This window comes from Hydra vulgaris, chromosome 13 (genome assembly GCF_038396675.1).
Source record: "Hydra vulgaris chromosome 13, alternate assembly HydraT2T_AEP".
Lineage (NCBI taxonomy): Eukaryota > Metazoa > Cnidaria > Hydrozoa > Anthoathecata > Hydridae > Hydra > Hydra vulgaris.
The window spans coordinates 13967501-13974157 of record NC_088932.1 but is presented as its reverse complement, the minus strand read 5'-3'; the positions used below and the strand labels follow the sequence as shown (position 1 = coordinate 13974157).

The following is a 6657-nucleotide window of genomic DNA, read 5'->3' as shown; positions in this document are numbered from 1 at the left end:
TGCCGTCCGGCAGAAAAGTAACTTTCTGCTAAAAAGCCGACTTTTTGGGGAGGCGGAAGGTATTGGCAGCGGCCTCCCGATCAATTTTTAGCGGCAAAATGTTCTTTTTTCCTCCAGTGGCTTCCGCCTTGCTATTGGCGGCCACAGCCAGAGTTTTTTTTTTTGAGGCAAAATGTTTTGAAGGCCGACAACAATAGAGAGGCGGAAGCCAATGCTGGCCGCCTCTCTATTGAAAAATAATTGCTCGTTTGCTTTAAAGCAATTAAATTTTAATTAGAACCAAATATTAAATACCTGACATTAAGTTTCATTCGATATCCCAGACGGCACATCTGGTTTTAATCTCGGAATTAATACCCGTATAAACACGTGTTTGTTACGATCCAGGCGTAAACCAAAAACACGTGGATTTCACGGGAAGTTTAACTGGAGTTTTAGACGTGTTTTCTAAGGTTTCAAATACGAGTTTTTTTATGTTTTAAATACGTGTTTTTGAGGTTTAAAATACGTGTTTTTGAGGTTTTAAACTCGTGTTTTATGAGGTTTTAAATTCGTGTTTTCTATAGTTTTAAACGGACTTATGGCATTAAATAAAGTTTCCAAACGGAAACTTTATTTAATGCCTTAAGTTAGTTCAGGCATAAGTTTTCCAAACTTATGCCTGAACTAACAGCTGTTCAGCACGGTTTAATGATAAACCAAAAATACGTAGGTTTTGTTAGACACGCTTATAGCTTTAAACATGTAAACCTTTTTTTATATATACTACATTATATTTACGACAATTTTGTTGTTTTATTTTTGTTTTTTAAGGTAAATTATTTTACAATAATACTACAACGAAAAAATAAACAAAGAAATAAAAAACCAAATCATTAAAAAGAAGCTAATAAAAGACGCTTGGCACATGGTTACCATACATAATATTTAATTTCGATTGATCGCCTCTTCCGTCATTATAAAATCTAAAATCGTATAACAATACGCTTTCGCATTTTTACAAACAATTCCAGTAGCATCGAATGTTCTTTTTAATTTTTCTTAAAAGTCGGGTCTCGAACTTTACTAATTCCTCAATTGAGGTAACCTGTTCAAATTTAATTTCATTCAACTCTTTATCTAAAAACTAATGCAGTAGCATAAATTTTTTTTCATGTAATGGTGTGATACAATCACTTTACGCTAAAACATGGCATCATCCATGGGAGAGGTTTCGTTTGTCTGATTTTTGGTCGATCTGTATTGGTAATGGTTTAATGATTCGCCAAGTTTTATAATAAATAACAAAATAAATGATTATCTTAGTCTATTGTTTTGTATTGTACCTAAATAAATGCACTATAAAAAATGCTGTTTGAAAAAACCAGAGTGATGATTCGATGGAAGAGTAAAATTGCTTTTTTCCTTATTAATCACGCTTGTTTGTGTCTGTACATTTAAACGGAATCGACCCTTCATTCTTCTTTTCAAATTGTTTTTTAGAGCCACCTACTTCAACCTAAATGAGAGACGCCCTTTAAGAATTTATGAAACCCATTAAGAAACATAATTCATCAAATATACTATTGTACTTTTTAAATATTATAAACTTTTAAATTAAATGCAAATAAGTTATTACTTTGGAAAGACCCAGAAGCCCGAGTATGCACAAGTATTTTCATTAGCATTTGTACCAGGATGTAAATCCTCTCTTAATTGATTTTTGCTTATAAATATAGAAATCTTTAAAGGTTGATTCGAAACCATCTCATTTAGGTTTTGTTGCTTGTTAAAGTGCAAATATCCTGTTTTAAGATAAATTAGACTAATATACACTCAAATATAGGTAATAAATATAAATATAAGTTATACACACATTTAAAAAAACCAAATGCACACATGCCCCCTGTTCATTAATAGTCACCTACCTTAATCAACATTAATATTATTATCTTCATTAAGTTTCTGAAGTCTTCTATAAATATATTGTCTTCATCTAGATTATGTGATAACGGTAAAACTCCTAAAAGATAAAATTTTCAAAAACAAAATATACCGGAAATATTAGTGTCATTTTAAATCTCTATATACACACAAACAAAACAAAAAAAGTTCAATATGTGCTAATGCATATCACTAGCCATAGTCTGCTTGATAATAGACCCTTACCTCTATCAGCAAAAAAATATATCATTTCTGCAATTAGATAGACTATGTAAGAAATTTTCTTGCTGGCTTCAGCTCATGCCATATTTTTAATACTGCTGACTCATTTTTGTATCTTCTCAAACAATTAAAAATTAAATTAACATTTACATAATAGTTTTCAAATATAAACAATTGATTTACAGATAAGTAAATTTACTTACGGACAGTATTTTGCAACAAAGTATTACTAGATTTTGGTGTCAATATTGGTAGAGAAAGTTTATTGAAGCATAGGTAGTAAATTGGTGCAGCCTCGCAGCTCAAAGACAAATTTAAAAATTCAGGAAATAAATTCCAGCTAAGGCTTATCAATATTTTTTCATATATTCTTTCTACTATGCTGAACTTGTTCTTTTCATTTTTGTTAAATAATTATTATAAAAAGGATATCCTATAGCATTTAGTACACACACATTTATATAGGAACAACACTAGTATTTTTCAAATATATAACAATAATAACAATACTAATAATAATAACAATAATACTGTTAACACAAAAAATGTATTATATATATATATATATATGTATATATATATATATATATATATATATATATATATATATATATATATATATATATATATGTATATATATATATATATATATATATATATATATATATATATATATATATTCATCGCAAAAATACATACAGATACACATACACACAAATATACATACTCCGAAACAAACACACATATGTGTGTATATGTGTATATATTACGTATACATAACATATACATTTATTTACAAGTGTATGTATGTATGTATGTATGTATGTATATATATATATATATATATATATATATATATATATATATATATATATATATATACATATATATATATATATGTGCATATAAATACACACATATATATATATATACATTTATATATGTGCATATAGATATATATATATTTATATGTATATATTTAAATATATATATATATATATATATATATATATATATATATGTATATATATATATATATATATATATATATATATATATATATATATATATATATATATATATATATTTATATATATATACACATGCTAGTACTTAACAAAAACTGAATTTATTTAACATATAACTTTCTCCACAAATGTTTTCCTGAATGTTCTTGATACACACTCTAAAACCTTCCGAATGCAATAAATGCAATAAATTTAAAAAATCGCGTGCTTTTAGTAATGGTTTCACATTTGTTGCGAAAACTTCTCATAATTTAATACTCCATTTTTGTAACTGAAAAACCATCACTAAAAACTTATTATCCAAACTGTTTTTTTGGTAAAATATCGTAGTTAATTTCACGGAATCAAAACCCTATTCTTGACACGTGTTATTTTTGGTGTTTTCGGGAGTTTTAAACACGCAACAGAAACCACGCGTAACTTTTAAACGAGTTGTGCCGACTGGGATGATTGTTTGCAAAATTTTTGAGTATTTAAAAAAAATTTTTTTTTTAAACTAATATTTTTTTTTGAACTAAGATTTTTTTTAAACTAATAAATCAACTAGAATAAATTAGTAGTTTAATTATTCAAAACAAAAACTAAATGATGGAGATTTTGCTTCTACGCGATTAGCGAAAATTTTTTTTTCTTACACACAAAAAAAGTTATAATAAGTAATTAAATTGGCTGATTTTGGTGAAAATATTTTTGATCAAGTCAACATGCTAAAACTTTTATCTATTTTATCATTTTTCATAACGTTAAATACTTGTTTTTGATAATTGGATATTGTAAAAGTTATTAAAAAAATATCTGCGAATGTTTATTATAAATTTGCGACTACGCTGTATTACGCTGATAGTTCGCCAAACTACAACAACATCAACAAAAATAATTAATAGCAGACTCTAATAAAAATCATAAGTTGACTCTATTCTTTTAAAACGTTTAAAAATTTAAAACGTTTAAGTGTTTAAGAAGGTAGAACTAAAAATTGAACTTATAAAGTTTTAAAGTATTTAAATTGAGTTTATTATATAATTTAAGTGCTACATCGATGTTTCTTGTTGCACGTTTAAAATTATAAAATGTCTGCAAGCATTATTTGTACATTTGCGCGTTTGAAAAGTTTTTTTCTTAATTTTACGCGCTTATTATTTGTACATAAATTACTACCAATTATTTAGGTTATTTCATCAAAAAATCCACTGTAGATTAACTTTGTAACTTTTTATATAAATTAAAATAACATATTACCAAAAACTAAACTCAAATTAAATAAAGATTAAAATGCTTTTTGTTTAAAGATGCCTGTCAAAGCATAAACAATCTATTTATGTCAGTCAATCTATGTACTACACAGTGACTATATATATATATATATATATATATATATATATATATATATATATATATATATATATATATATATATATATATATATATATATATATATATATATATATAAATATTAGGCCGGATCATAAAAATTAATTTTTTTTAGAATTTGTGAAAAGTGGCGCAATATAGTTGTTTAATATTTACAAAAAAAATATTTCTAAAGAATTGATTATACTTTGCATTTTTAAGTTTTAAGGTTTTATATGCTAAGTATATTTACTTTAGTACATGCATTAACTGAAACATGCATTTAACCCTAATACTAGATATAATCCCAAGGTTATGAAATTGAATTAAACCTATACCTACCTAACTAAATTAACCCTAATGATATGATTAACTCCAACGCTATTATAACTTTATATTATTACATTATTATTATTATTATATTATTCTATTTTTATATGATTGTTTATTAATTTCTGCTTTTATCAACTGATTGCAGAATTTATCCGTCTCATCTTGTATTTTTAGAAATTAACTGAAATTCTGATATGTTATAAAATTGTAAAACAATAATGATTTCAAGATCTAAAGCTTAAAAGAATCGTCATATACTTTTTGGAGAAGGTCGTGAATTACCCAATTTTTGCTTGCCAACCCACAAGCATGTAGGCAAAGCATACTTGTCTGAGAAGAATTATGAAACTGAACCACTACGGTCTGTTTGTAAGAGACTAGCAGAGAAACTTTCTCAGATATGGATTAAAGCATCAGTTCCTACTATAAGTCTTCGAGGCATAGAATTACAGCTGGAGAAGTACAGAATAGCTGGAATCGACAAGAAGGAATCCGCACGTGCTGAGAGGCGTTTAAAACGAAAATCTGTTTCATTATCAAAGGAAGAGACTGCAGTTAAGTGTGCCAGAGTCGTTAAAGCATCTGATAATGAATCAGATAATGAAACAGACAACAATTCTGACACCGAAACTTATTCCCCTTCCGTATCAGATGTCGATACTGAAGTCACATATACTCGTCTGAAAAACCGTTGTTTAAAAAATATTGCTCTACAAGCAGATGGTCTTGGCATATCAGATAGAGCAGTTGCCGCGATTGTATCAGCAACTCTGGTTGATTTTGGTATAGAACATATGGGGCCGGTGGATCGGAATAAAATTCGCAGAGAAGGAAAACTACTGAGAACATCCTGTAAAAATGCTGATTGTAGAATTACTAGATTGTATTTTGATGGAAGGAAAGATCAGACTTTAAAACTTGAGGGGGATAGGCAGACTGTGATTTCTGAGGAACAAATTTCCATTTTATCAGAGCCAAATTCAAAGTATGTTGATCATTGTACGCCAACAAGTGGATCAGCCAAATCCATTGCAGATTCAATAATTGATACTGTTGACTGCACGAACCTTGTTTGTATTGGTTTTGATTCAACTAACGTTAATACTGGTTTAGACAATGGAGTTATACGCAGAATGGAAATTGAACTTGGTCGACCACTACACTGGTCCATTTGTCTTTTAAATCTGAACGAGCTTCCTTTGCGACATCTTTTTCACTCCTTAGATGGTGCAACAACTGGACCCCATTCATTTAATGGACCAATTGGCAAGTCTATTTCAATGTCTGTTCAGAAACCCATAGTCAGCTTTGCCATATTTGTTGGTGAACCTATTATATGCAATAAGCAGTTGTTAAGCAGTGATCAACTGTACTTTTTCGAAATTGTTAATGCGGTGAAGACAGGTGTTGTACCAGATAGATTTAATTCTAGAACACCTGGGCGACTAAACCATGCAAGGTGATTGACACTAGCAAACCGTGTTCTACGCCTCTATATATCTACTGAAGATCCATCAAATGAACTAATACTTTTGGCTAAATTTATTGTGAATTCATATGCGGTTGTTTGGTTTGACATTAAGAAACATTCAAACTGCTGGAATGCTGCTCCACACTATTATAAAATGATAGAAACATCACGATTTCTTCCTGTGCGTTATCGAATAATTGTTCAGCAAGTTTTGAAGCGCAATAGCTACCCGGCTCATATCGAGAGCATTATTCTGGCTATGCTCAAAGACAACCGTCAAGTGATCCGTAAGCTTGCGTTGAAGAGAATTCTTCGTGCTCGTGAAGATGA

The 6657-nt window shown here is 28.6% G+C and overlaps 1 long non-coding RNA gene across 2 annotated transcripts; it reads right to left on the bottom strand.

Annotated features, from left to right (window-relative positions):
* Nucleotides 1-906: 906 nt before the first annotated feature.
* On the bottom strand, nt 907-2589 carry LOC136089227 (uncharacterized). 2 transcript variants are annotated; one of them, XR_010642868.1, is made up of 5 exons: nt 2349-2589; nt 2149-2260; nt 1908-2002; nt 1619-1784; nt 907-1498 (listed from the first exon to the last, which is right to left on the bottom strand). It is a non-coding gene; the product is annotated as an uncharacterized LOC136089227 (long non-coding RNA). The 2 variants fall into 2 exon arrangements; XR_010642869.1 differs by lacking the exon at nt 2149-2260 and having other exon boundaries at nt 2349-2584.
* Nucleotides 2590-6657: the final 4068 nt, after the last annotated feature.